Source organism: Plecotus auritus (genome assembly GCF_963455305.1).
Source record: "Plecotus auritus genome assembly, chromosome: 7".
In the NCBI taxonomy this organism is placed as follows: domain Eukaryota; kingdom Metazoa; phylum Chordata; class Mammalia; order Chiroptera; family Vespertilionidae; genus Plecotus; species Plecotus auritus.
Window position 1 is genome coordinate 77,482,753 of NC_137774.1, and position 13,598 is coordinate 77,496,350.

General features: G+C 48.6%; 1 long non-coding RNA gene and 1 pseudogene across 2 annotated transcripts; one reads left to right on the forward strand and one right to left on the reverse strand.

The window, feature by feature from the left end:
* Positions 1–973: 973 nt before the first annotated feature.
* Positions 974–10,800, forward strand: LOC308253871. The gene is made up of 3 exons (XR_013961171.1): positions 974–1,169; positions 10,367–10,458; positions 10,578–10,800. It is a non-coding gene; the product is annotated as an uncharacterized lncRNA (long non-coding RNA).
* A 1,067-nt stretch (positions 10,801–11,867) lies between these two features.
* LOC308252696 (zinc transporter ZIP1-like) lies at positions 11,868–13,237 on the reverse strand (annotated as a pseudogene). The gene is made up of 2 exons: positions 13,177–13,237; positions 11,868–12,811 (listed from the first exon to the last, which is right to left on the reverse strand). The product of its transcript is annotated as a zinc transporter ZIP1-like (transcript).
* Between the last annotated feature and the right edge of the window lie 361 nt (positions 13,238–13,598).

The following is a 13,598-nucleotide window of genomic DNA, read 5'->3' on the forward strand; positions in this document are numbered from 1 at the left end:
AAATTGGCACTCGAACAGCTTTCACAGAGCACGTTGCAGCTTTTTTTGGGTCTGGAGAGCCAGTTTCCATAATGAAAGTGGCACAGAAGGAGAGACCCAGCTAAAAACAGCCACTGCCCAGACTGATGTTAACAGGATGCAGCCTCCCCTGTCATTTGGGGACTGTGGACGCTTCGACTTCCGCAGCAGCTTTCCCCATCACCACTAGGTGGCAGCATGGCAACGCGCGGCGGGGACCGCACCCCAGGACCATAACAAAGAGCCACTTGTGAAAATGATGTCCATAAAATACGCACCAGCCACAAAATTCCCCACTAAATTATTTCCCTTTTATTTGGGGCAGTTATTTGCATTGCAGGAGCTCCGCGGAAGCATCTCTTCTCAGGGCTGTCTTAGTGCCTCGGAAGCAAAGCTAAAAAATGGTCTGAGCACCGTGGTCCCTGCAGCAGGCGTGTTCCCCCACCCCACCGGACTTAGGGCGCCATTAGGCTTTGGGTCCAATGGCATAGCTGAAGTTTTGAATTTTCCAGGGGAGGTAGCATAGATTGGGTGGAAATGCACCAATTTGAGGCTCATGGTTCTGCCTAGGTGGCCTGTTGCTTCCCTGTCCGGGCTTAGGCACGGAGTTTTGGCTCTGGAGTGTGGCTGCCTGTTCTCAGTTCACTAAATCGTCTGGGGAACAGGGCACTCCTGGAGCCCTCCTCCTGGGCCACAGTGAGAAATAGATGAGTCACAGAGGTGGATTTCTTATAGCACTGCCTGCCGCACAAGGACTCCAGTGCCGGCTGCGTTCTCAGTGTGTCCTGAGTCAGGTATGTAGCAGCCCCCCAACAAGCAGTAACTCACGGGGCCTCACTGCCCTTGGTTGGGGGTGGCAGGAATGATCTTCAAGGCGGAGCTTCTCAAAGGGCCGGCAGCATCCGTAACACTCGCGCTTGTCAGAAACTAGAATCTTCCTTCACAGCATCTCCGAGGATTTCGTGGCGCATTGAAGTTTGAGGAGCGCAGCTACCAGGCACCTTTCAGCCTCTGAGACCTGGGATTTAACCCATGCCTGTGTGAGCTCCAGAAGGGGAGACCCAGCTAAATAGCAACCAGAGAGCAGCCTTCAGGCAGCGCCTGCATTTTAGCCCTTTCTCCTGCTTTTCTCCAGCTGCGTGGGCACTCAGGTGTGATGGGAATGGGGGGTGGGGATCCGGAAGGGGGGTGATGCTGCAGTGGGCCCGGCTGCACGCTACACACTTCCCTCAGCTCCCACATGTGGATCCCCTGTCTCTGGCCACAGCACCCTCCCCATCACCCCAGGGACCAGAAACAGACTTTGTCTGAGATTCTCTCTGGCCCTCCTTGCCCTGAGCCCTGTGGATCCGGCCACCAAAATGTCTTGCACACGCCAGGCCTCCTCTGCAGCCCTCACTCTCGTTCTCCATCGTCCAGCTCTATTGGGAACCATCCCCACATCTCCTAACTGTCCCCCTGTCCGCATCTCCTGATCTCCCCCGCACCCCTACACATGTCTGCCAAATTCTCTCCCCCGCTGGCCTCTGACCGGGTTTCACTCTGCGGTCCAAACTCCTGTGCTCGCGCCACGGCTCCATCTCAGCTTCCTTCTTCTTCCTCTAGATCAGCCACCTCACCTCATGCCCAATCCAGCCCACAGGCTGTTGTAGATAAAGTGTGACTGGTGCACAACACGCCCATTTGATGACGTGTTGTCTATGGTGCTTTCAGGTTGCAAGGGCAGAGGTGAGTAGCTGCGACAGAGACCCTACGGCCTGCAAAGCCTAAGGCATTTACCATCTGGCCATTTTCAGATGCTGATTATCTCTGTCCTAGATCCAGCCCATGCTGGATGGCATCGCATGCTGGTCCCTCACACTCCACACTTTTGAATCCCTGGGCCCCTGCCCACTTTTGCCAGGAGCCATCCTGTCGGCCTTGGGGGGCCCAGCTCCAAGCTGCCCTGGGCATTCCTTCCTCAAGCATTCACGGCATGGGCCTGGCGTGCCATGTGCTGGGATGATGTCCTTGCTCCCAGGGGCCCACGAGCTGCTGACTCAGCTGCTGATCAGAAGGACCTTTCAGGCCTTAAAGTAACAGCCGAGGCCTCTCATGTTATTATTGCAGTGTCCTGCTGGCCCGAGGCCAGGGTTCCACAGCACTTAGTGCCGCGCGCAGTGCAGGTCAACATAGTCCGTTTGAGTAAATGAATGGATTTCTTTTCCCTGGGTCCCTTTCTGGGTCGTCGCCCTGGGGGCCGGACTCCGTCTCCCCTGGGCAGCCAGCTGCCTCTGGGATCCCATGCAGGCCGGATGCTGCTGATCTCCGTGCTTGCCTACTTTCATCACTTTCATATGCAGATGCATTGCTGCAGATCTTGTTAGAATGCAGATGTCAACCGCAGGTCTGGGATGGAGCCCAAGGTTCTGCATTTATAACAAGTTCCTGGATAATACGGATCCTGCTGGGCCATGGACCACACTTTGAGTAGCAACGATTGGCTTTGTCCAGACCAGCAGAAAGGATGTAGGGGGAGAGAAGGGGCCTGGTCTCTCTGGAGATTTTACTGTGCAGCCAGCAGGAAACAGAACCTAGAGCTACCAGCCTACAACTGCGAAGCTTCCTTCCAAATATCCTCCCCTCCCTTCCAGCATCACTGCCACCTACACTGTGGTCCTCAAAGTGAGGGCTCTGACCCCGGCACCAGCAGCGCCTGGGGACTTGTTACAATGCGTGTGCTAGGTTCTACCTCAGAGCCACTCGCAGGTGGGAGCACACTGTCCTTCGAATGTCTGATCCTGGGCCCACCAGTTGGTTCCTACCTCATCTCCCTGCCTCTGGCCACCCCCCATCCAATTCGCCCTTTATTCTGTAGTGACAGTGAGTTTCCAGAAATGTCAATCTGACTAGAGTGCTCATCCGCTTACAACCTTCCAAGGCTCCCCATCACCCTCAAACCCATAGCAGAGCTTCAAGGCTCTCTGAGGTCTGAACCCTCCCAGGAGGTCCCCAGTGTCTGGAAGGACAAACATCGAAGATAGGGAGTTATTCTCCACCAGGTGCTCTTTCAGCAGGGACTGAAAGGAGGCCTTTTTAATGGTCTGGAAAGGGTTTCTGACTTTCTCTGTGCTCGCTAGGAAGTTCAGCTCTCCAGAACTCTCTTGTTATTGGAAAATATTTTGGGAAAAAACTCTGGCTCCTTTACCTCTTGTTCATGTTATCCTTCAAGCTGCTCGCAGAAGTTCCGGGGCATAAGCGCAGGGAAGAGTCTTGCACACGAGTTTGCATCCTCCAGCCTTGCCTTCTCTCCCAGCCACCAGCTCCCGTCAGCTTGTCCGCTTACTGGATCACTGGAGCTTATACAGTTTCTGACGTCTGGGTCTCATGCCCAGGGACTCTGTTTTCATTGGTTTTGGGGGCTGCCTGGGTACTGCGGTTTTTAAAAGCACCCCGTCTCCACCCTGATGAACCCCATGGCAGCAAAGACTGAGAACTGAATTTGGCCTGAGATCTGCTGTTGGAGTCCAGAAAGCCTATTTAACAAGAGCTGGAAGAACTGTTTTCTTTGCTTGAAGAATAGGGTGTCTCTGGGCCCAGCCGCCTGAGCCCCACTGCTGGTTCCTATCTGACACAAGGCTGGGGGGACCTGGATCTTAGAGGCATCCAGTTGAGACCACCTAACGGGGCGGGGGTTGGATCTCACAGTGACTGCATTCCACACACATTCACTCTTTTCATCTTTCAGGATACCTGGCCAGGTAGGTGTTATTATCTCGACATCACAGACCAATAAACTGGGATTTGGTGAGCTTTTAATAGGCTACCTTTAATCTTCGCTGCCCAGTTGGTGTGGCTGCTCAGTGGTTGAGTGTCAACCCAGGCACCAAGAGGTCACTGGTTTGATTCCTGGCCAGGGCACATGCCTGGGTTGTGGGCTCGATCGCCAGCAGGGTGTGTGCAGGAGGCAGCCAGTCGATGGTGTTTCTCTCTCATTGATGTTTTTATCTCTCTTGTTCTCCCTAAAATCAATGAAAATTATATAAAAAAAGAACTTTCACCTTTGCTGAGTGCTTCACATCCATTTCCTTACTGAAACGACATGAGATACAGATATTGTCATAGCTGAAGAAGTAGAGACTCAGAGAAGTGCAGTTACATGATTAAGGTCACACAGCTCTCGGAGGAACATGAACCTGGGTTTGAGGTCCTAGAGCCCTTTCTAAAATAACCATAACTAGCTTCCCAGCCCTCTCTAACCTTCATCTCTAACATTGAGCACACATTAAAGACCAAAACCGGTAAGTGGGTGCAAGGAACCTGTCAGGTAGCATTGTATGCAGGTTTTCCCTGATTCATCCCAGCAGCCAGAGTAGGGAAGGTTCTAATTGTCATTTGAGGACACGTTGGAAATAGTGTTAGTAGAAATTACTTTATGTAATGAACTATTATTTTTTTAAATGAATCTTTATTGTTCAGATTATTACAATTGTTCCTCTTCCCCCCCCCCCCCCCGCATAGCTCCCCTCCACCTGGTTCCCACCTCACCCTCTGCCCTTCCCCTGCCCCAACTGTCCTCATCCATAGGTGTACGATTTTTGTCCAGTCTCTTCCCGCACCCCCACACCCCTTTCCCCCCCAGAATTGTCAGTCCACTCCTGTTCTATGCCCCTGATTCTATTATATTCACCAGTTTATTGTGTTCATCAGATTTTTTTATTCACTTGATTTTTAGATTCACTTGTTGATAGATATGTATTTGTTGTTCGTATTTTTTTTTAATATATTTTATTGATTTTTTACAGAGAGGAAGGGATAGGGATAGAGAGTTAGAAACATCGATGAGAGAGAAACATCGATCAGCTGCCTCCTGCACACCCCCTACTGGGGATGTGCCCGCAACCAAGGTACATGCCCTTGACCGGAATCGAACCTGGGACCTTTCAGTCCGCAGGCCGACGCTCTATCCACTGAGCCAAACCGGTTTTGGCTGTTGTTCATAATTTTTATCTTTACCTTTTTCTTCTTCTTCCTCTTCTTAAAGAATACCTTTCAGCATTTCATATAATACTGGTTTGGTGGTGATGAACTCCTTTAGCTTTTTCTTATCTGTGAAGCTCTTTATCTGACCTTTAATTCTGAATGATAGCTTTGCTGGGTAGAGTAATCTTGGTTGTAGGTTCTTGCTATTCATCACTTTGAATATTTCTTGCCATTCCCATCTGGCCTGCATAGTTTCTATTGAGAAATCAGCTGACAATTGTATGGGTGCTCCCTTGTAGGTAACTAACTGTTTTTCTCTTGCTGCTTTTAATATTCTCTCTTTGTCTTTTGCTCTTGGCATTTTAATTATGATGTGTCTTGGTGTGGTCCTCTTTGGATTCCTTTTGTTTGGGGTTCTGTGGGCTTCCTGGACTTGTAAGTCTATTTCTTTCACCAGGTGGGGGAAGTTTTCGGTCACTATTTCTTCAAATAGGTTTTCAGTATCTTGCTCTCTCTCTTCTTCTGGGACCCCCATAATTCTGACGTTGGTATGCTTGAAGTTGTCCCAGAAGCTCCTTACACTATCTTCAACTTTTTGGATTCTTTTTTTCTTTTTGCTTTTCTGGTTGAATGTTTTTTGCTTCTTTGTATTTCAAATCTTTGACTTGATTCTTGCGATCCTCTAGTCTGCTTTTAGGTCTCTGTATAATATTTTTTATTTCAGTCAGTGTATGCTTAATTTCTAGTTGATCCTTTTTCATATCCTTGAGGGTCTCGCTAAATTTATTGGCCTTTTCTAGAAAATTCTTAAAAAACCTTATAACTGTGGTTTTGAACTCTATATCCTGTTGTTTGCTTTCCTCCATTTCTTTCATTTGTGATCTGTTTCTTTGTCTCCGCATTTTGGTTGTTTCCCTGAGTTGATAGAGTGGCTTTGTGTGCTAGGTGTCCTATAGGGCCCAGTGGCTCAGCCTCCTCAGTTACCTGAGGTGGACACTCTTGGTGCACCCCTTTGTGGGCTGTGTGCACAGTCTTGTTGTAGTTAAGCCTTGATTGTTGTTGGTATCACTGGGAGGAATTGACCTCCAGGACAATTGGCTGTGAGGATCAGTTGTGTCTACGATGGGAGAACTTCTGTGCTGGAGACACCCTTATGAGACAAGACTTACAAAAGCCTCTGTGCTCAGCTTGGATGGGGTGGAGTCTCAGGGTGGAGCAGACAGCATTGGTTTCCCGTCAGCCCTTCCCTAATAGGCCCCTGTGTCTCAGTGTCCCGTGGTAATCACTGCAAGCACCTCTGAGAGAAAGCTGCCCTCGATTTCCGCCCGCTGCCAGACAGTCCAGTTTCTCCCCGAATGAGTCTGGATTCCCAGAGTCTCGCCTGGAACTGGAGTTCAGTGCAGTCGGGAGCTTTTTTCTCCCTCCCGGTTTAGAAAGCCAGCTGTGTACTCAGTTGCCCACCCTCTCTGCACACGCGCCTCGGTACCTCTGCCTTCCGCAGTTCCTCTGAGTCTCAGTGTGCTTTTCTCTTTCCTGACAGTCCAGTTTTACCCCGTATGAGTCTGGGTCCCCAGATCTTGCCTGGCACTGGAGTTCAGCGCAGTCAGGAGCTTTTGTCTTTCTCCCGCTTGAGAAAGCCAGCCGTGCACTCAGTTGCCAGTCCTCTCCGTGTGCGCGCGTTTCAGTACCTCTGCCTCCTGCAGCTCCTCTGAGTCTCAGTGTGCTTTTCTCTTTCCTTCTAGTTGTAGAATTTCCACTCAGCCAGCCTTCCTGTGGTTCTGGATGATGTCCGTTTTGTCTTTTAGTTGTAGTTTTGAAATTGCTGTGCGAGGCAGTAGTTTAGGTGTTTACCTATGCTGCCATCTTGGTTTCTCCACATCCCTTCACTTTCAATCCTTCTGTTTTTATATTTTAGTTTTAAAGAGTGTATAGGTGGATTTCCCCCCACTGCAATCTGATAATCTCTTTAACCAGGGTGGTTATACCATTTATATATGTGAATAATAACATATTTGGACTTATTTTTCATTTTAACTTTTTTGGGTTTCATTTATCCTGCTTTGTGATATATATATATATATCACACAAAGCAGGATAAATGGAGTTCAGTGCAGGATCTATGTAGTGGATCCTCAGTTCTTGAACTTAATTCATTCCAGAAGGCTGTTTGGGAAGTGATTTGTTTGAAAGCTGAATCATTTTTCTCATTAGAAATCATGTAAATTGAATTAATCCATTCTAGACCCCAATTGATTCCCTGTTTTAACCTTTCTTATACAGTACATGTCTAATCACTTTCAGCACTCAGTCCAGGGGTGTCTTTCAGGTCAGTAGCAGCATCTTTGCTTACAGTCACCAGCTAACTGCTTTTTTAAAAAACATATATTTTTATTGATTTCAGAGAGGAAGGGAGAGGGAGAGAGAAACATCAATGATGATAGAGAATCACAGATAGGCTGCCTCCTGCACGCCCCCCACTGGGGATCAAGCCTGCAACCCAGGCATGTGCCCTTGACCGGAATTGAACCTGGGACCCTTCAGTCCGCAGGCCAATGCTCTATCCACTGAGCCAAACCTGCTAGGGCTGCTAATTGCTTTTTGTTTATCCAAATCAGCAACAGTTTTTCTACCTCTTCAATTGTCTGGGGTCATTGTCTCTTTCACACCCCTAACAACATTAGCACTCTTGATGGCCTCTTTATGTTTTAAAATTGCGCTAATTATCCATTTCAGCCAGCAACAGAAACAAAAGAAAAACCACGGAAAATATTCACAGCACTATGGTATATCCTGAGATAGTAACAACTCCAGGGTTAGCTACTGGCATTTTATCCTTTGTTGGTGGCCTGAGAGATGCTTTTGTCTCTCAGCATGAAACCGTTGTCAGGTTGAGAACTGAAATTTGTTCAACAACCAAGACATTTTTTCCTTGAACAACTTGGTTGAGAACTGATTGTTCCAGATGAGAGATGTTGGAGAACCGAGGTGTGACTGTATACATATATGGAGAGAGAAAGCAAGAGAGAACACTTTTCGTCTCTGGTCTGTAAAACTTAAGATTTAATTTTTTTTTTCTCTCTCAGGATAAAGGTTATAGCCCCTGGTTTTACTCTTTAAGTGGTTATCTTTGACTTTTCCTATGCACATGAAACTTCATAATCTTAGTGTGAATCTTGTGACTCTTACCAGCCTGAACCTACAAGGAATGTGGACTATTTAAAACCGAGTCATATCCCTGCTATGCTATATGCTCTTGTTGCCTAGGACTTCAGTCCTGCCTTTTCATTAAATCTACTTATTAGATGATTATTTTTAGGTTATGAATGCAATGACCATCTAGATTTCTCTGCACCTTTCCACCCCACCTTGCCATTCCTTCTTGCTTCTCAGACCTTCCTATTTAGGGTCATTTTTATTCTTCCTGAGCTATTGTTGAGTTTTTGTTAGGCTGAAATGCCCTCAGTTGGCCTTTGTTCTCAAGATATCATTTTGTTAAATATGCTGCCATAGACTGAATATCTGGGTCCACCCACAATATTCTTATTTTGAAACCTAAGCCCCAATATGATAGTATTAGGAGGTGGGGCCTGTGGGAGGTCAATAGGTCATAAGGGTGGAGCCCTCAGGAGTGGGATTAGTGCCCTTATAAAAGGCACTTCTGCCATGTGAGAACATGGCGAGAAGATGGCCCTCTATGAGCAAGGAAGCTGTATTTTTATTTCTAGGATACCTTCTATTTACACTGGACATTAGCCAAGAAATCCCTGCCTGTTCTTGTGAGAGTGTAACTCACAGCTAAATACTGACCATACAGGAGCAAATATGTGAGGAAATACTAGTATGATATGGCGGAGGCTCTGCATGGCTGTGCCACTGGGTGTGTGGAGGAGGAGGTGGCTGTGGGGAGGTCAAAGGCCAGGAGTTCCCTCTGCTACGTTCAGAGAACATTCACAGTGTGTAACCCTAAAGTGCATAGGGGAACCCTGTTTTCAAGCAGTCTCAGAGCTTCATCAGGCCTCTGGGGATGGAGAGAGGATGCTATTCCACACGCAGTACTGGGATGATGAATAGAGCCAGGTCCCTCCTTCTTTGCAGTTGACATTCTAGTGGAGGAGAGACAATTTCAAGGAAACAAGTAAATAAAAACAGATAATGTGTGATTGCAGTAGGTTCTATGATGTAGAGTGAGGCCTGGAGAGTGAGGAAGGGGTGATTAGGTAGAATGAAAAAGAAAAGCATCTCTGATAAGGTTAAAAAATTTTTTTTAAAAAAATTGGTTTCAGAAAGGAAGAGAGAGGGAGAGATACAAACATCAATGATGAAAGAGAATCATTGCTTGGCTGCTTCCTGCACACCCCACACTGGGGATCGAGCCTGCAACCAAGGCATGTACCCTGACTGGGGATTGAACTGTGACCTCCTGGTTCATAGGTCGATGCTCAACCACTGAGCCCCGCCGGCCGGGCTCTCAAAAGGATTTTTGAGCTGGAACCTGAGGCCGAGAGTGTTGCCTCTGCACAGAGCTTAAGACAGTGCTCCTGGCAGACATCAGCGGTGAGGTAAGATAAAGGTGAAGGCTGTGAAGTGGGAAGGAATACTCACAAACAAGTGAGAGAAAGGGAACCTGTGTGTTTGGCACTGTATTAGTTATGTGCTGCTTCCTAACACAATACCACACTCTTGGAAGCTTAAAACACACTTGTGATCTTGTATAGGGCCAGAGGATCAGCAATTTGGTCAAGACTTAACTGGGTCCTCTGCTTAGGGCTGCAGTCAGGGTATCAGACGGCCGGATGACGTTTTCATCTCAAGGCTCATCTGGGGAAGGACCTGCTTGCAGCCTCATTCAGGTTGTTGGCAGAATCTGTTTCCTTGTGGCTACTTGACTGAGGATGCTGGTTGCTGGTTGTTGGGTGGAGGCAGCTCTCAGGTCCTCGAGTCTGAAGTTCCTAGAGTCCCCCAGCAAATCGTTTGCCACATGGGCTTCCTCCACATGACTATTTCATCAAGCCAGCAAGGATCTCTCAGCTCAGGGAGAACTCAGTCCTTCTTTTAAGAGCTTTCGCTTGATTATGTCAGCCCCACCTACAATGCGTTCCCTATTGATGAACTCAAAATCAACTGATATGGGACCTTGATTACAGCTACATATCTCTTCACTGTTGTCATATTCTTTTGGCTAAGGCAAGTCCCGCCCATCCTCAAAGGGAGGACATTTATAGCCTCGAGAGCATCAGGGACAGAGATCATGGGGCTTGTCTTAGGATTCTGCCTCCCACAGGTACATTGTGAATGAGAGTGGGGACTTATGCCAGGTGCTACTAGTTGCCTTCTCAATACTTCACCTCCCTTTCTTCCTTAACAATAAAATCCTGATTTTATTTAGGACGCAAAGTGCCCACCTAAGAAGGTTTGGCTTCCCAGGCTGCTCCCTTGAAGCTATCATTGGAGATGTGACATAGTTCTGGTCAATGACTTGTAAGTGGCAACCTAAAGAAAAGTTATCCCCTTTCTGACAAAAAGGGACAGACCCAAGTGGCATTTAACTTTTCTTCTTTGCTTCTTTCCCTTTTGCTGCCTGGAACTTGGACACAAAGCCTGGAGGCGGAGCAGCCATCTTGTGACCATGAGGCTTCCTATTTTCTGAGAATGGCAGAGCAAGAAGATAGAAGGGGCCTGGGTCCCCCAGGGCATTTTGGAGCTCTCTGGACCACTTCTGGACTTCTTGTCACATGAGAAAAATATCTAACATTTGGTTATGCAAGTATATTTAAGTTTCTGGTACATGTAGCCAAATGCAATCCTAACATACAACCATATAAAACAAAGTCAGGTCATGGAGGTCCTTGTTGGTTACATAACAGAGTGTGGGTTTTATTCTAAGTTAAATAGGAAGATGCTGAAGGCTTTGTTTGTTTGTTTTTTAGAGAAACATCTTTTATTTGGGTAACATGTCCCCAAACAGATCAGTAAGTAAAATAGATTCCAGAGAATATGGCCCTGTGCACAGCCCTCCCCCCCAAAAAAAATATAACCCTGGGGGTGAACATTCCCCATCCACCCTTGGGCTCTTATGGTATAAAAAGTTTTGGCAGCTCGATGTTTATCATCTATGTATGGGGCACCATATATCTGTGTTCAGTATTACTAGGGTGCAGCAATGGTAGGGCCCTCAGATCTGCCAACCCTCCCTCCACCCCAACTCAGCAAACATTTCTGCCCCACCCCAGAATCTGGGACTAAAACAAGGAGCAAGAGGACCCCTCCACCGAGGTGCTGAGCAGGGCTCAATGTGTCACTGTGCTTTGAGAAAGAGGGAGGCATTTTATTTGGCACTTTAAAAACAGAGATCAGAACTGGAGAAGCCAAAGAAGGTACCAAGACTGGCAGGAAGAGGCCACTTGGCACCAGTGTCTTGGGAGAAAGGAAGAGGGAAATAGATGTGAGAATAGGAGCTAAGAAAATTAGGAGGGCTCCCCTCCAAATGACAGAGGGCTGAAGTGAGCTAGAAACAAGAGAACTGCTGACTCGGAGCCTGTGTCCTCTCTACTCCATCTCAAAGCATCTGGGTACCGTACCCAACTTTAGCCTCCCCAGTGTCCGTTTGTCCCTGTGTAGTGTCTGCCCAATTCCAGCACTCAGTGTCTTCCCTCATACTAATGTCTCCTGATCATGTCTCTAGTGACTTGATCATGCCTTGTCCCTTGAGCCCGGGGACCAGGCTTTTGTCTACCCACTTCTTTCCCATTGGTCAAGTCGTCCCAAAGGCTCATCCCCACCTCTCAGAGAACTCTTTGGTCCTCAGTACTTCCCTTCCCCATTCCTGAGGAGGGAAGTTGGGTCAAGGGCACCTGGTACCCAATCTCCCCTGCCCCTCTTGGAGCCCCCTAGACTTGGATGAAGAGTAGGCCAGTCAGTAGGGCAAAGCCTGATATGAGCAGAATGACCTTGAGGATCCTCTGCTCGGAAGTGGCCAGCTCCTGGGGCAGGATTTCCAAGAAGGTGATAGAGAGCAAGGTGCCAGCTGCCATGCCCTCCAGCACAGATTGGGCCAGCTGGTGCAGTGGGACAGCCGCCTCTGCCAGAGCTGCACCCAGCCCCATGCCCAGAGGTGTCATGCATGAGAAGAGAATGCCACAGCCAGCCACCACCTTTGCTCGCTGGTGGCTCTGCAGCAGCCTCAGGGACAAGCTGACGACCAAATATCCTCATGGAGCAGCAAAGCTAGGCACAGCTCCATGGCCCGAGCCCTGTCTTGCTGCAGTCCACTGCCAGCCCCTTGAACACCGAGCGCAGAGCCAGGGAGAAGACCAGTACGCAGGCACGCAGGGCTGAGGGAGCTGCCAGAGCTCCACTCGCCTGTGGGAGGCCTTGCCCGTCACGCCAGGGCTGCGGCCCACCATTCACTGTTCCCAGCAGCGACCTTGTCTCCTCTTGAGCTGGTGGCACTGACTGCTCCTTGTAAGCCAGCGTGATCTGCTCCGTCACCAGGACCAGGAAGACGCCCATGGCCAGGATAAACCCTTGCAGGGGAAACTGGAGCGTCACGTGCAGGGCTGCCAGGGCCTCATCTATGGCAGACAGGTAGTCAGGCAGCAGGTCCAGGAGGCAGGTGGGTCAGGGCTTTCTGGCGGAAGGCTGAGGCTTCTGGGTTCGTTCCAGGCCGGCGTAGTACACAGATGGGTACCAGATTACAGATGAGAGTGAGCACCAGCAGGAGTACCAGGGCCCCCAACTTCACCTGCAGCCCCACGGGCAGTGGGGGGATCAGAGGCTACTGCCTCTGGGTGCTACACCAGGAGCTCTGGTTCTCCCCAGGGCCCCAGGGTGGCTGTGGTTGCTCCAGGGGCTCTCAGACCTCCAGGGTCTCACTACATGGCACCCGCTCGGTTCTGGCCTCCAGTCGGAACTCTGTTGATCAGAGAGGTGTCTGGGTTGATTTATGTTTTAGAAAAATCTCCTGGCTACATGGCAAAGAATGAACTGACACGGAACATTGTGCAAGACTGCAAATGAAGGCTCAGAGAAGGTGAGTAAGTTGCCCAAGGTAGCACAGCTAGATAGGGATAGGAATGGGCTCCAAACTGCATGTTTGCTTGACTCGACAATCCTGGCTTTGGCTGATGTCTCTGATGAAGGTCTTTGTCTTCCTGCCGTTGCTGGAGGAGCCTGAAGCCACCACATCACTTGATTTACCTCTGGAGTCCCATTCTCCGAAAAACTTCATGACTTTCACAATCATAAAAGAGAAATTCATTCTGGGTCTGGAAATTTTTCTAGATCAATCTGGGTCAACCTAATTAAAGCTAATAGAAGTGTGTGTGTGTGTGTGTGTGTGTGTGTGTGTGTGTGTGTGTGTGTGTAGGGGAGAACTTTCCTTTCAGTCATGATTTGCTTACAATTTCTTTTAGGTCCCTATTGACTACTGTCCACCTGATACTAAATTAGCAAAGCTTGGGCATAAAATGATTCCAGCTTTATACTCAGAACTCCAATTAGCTCCAACTGGTGCTGAATGCTAAATGAGCTTGACCTGGGGCACCTCTCTTGGACATGACAGTGAATCTCATCCAGGGGCCTCCAAGGGAATCATGCAAAGTTGGACGTGTGAAGGTGAT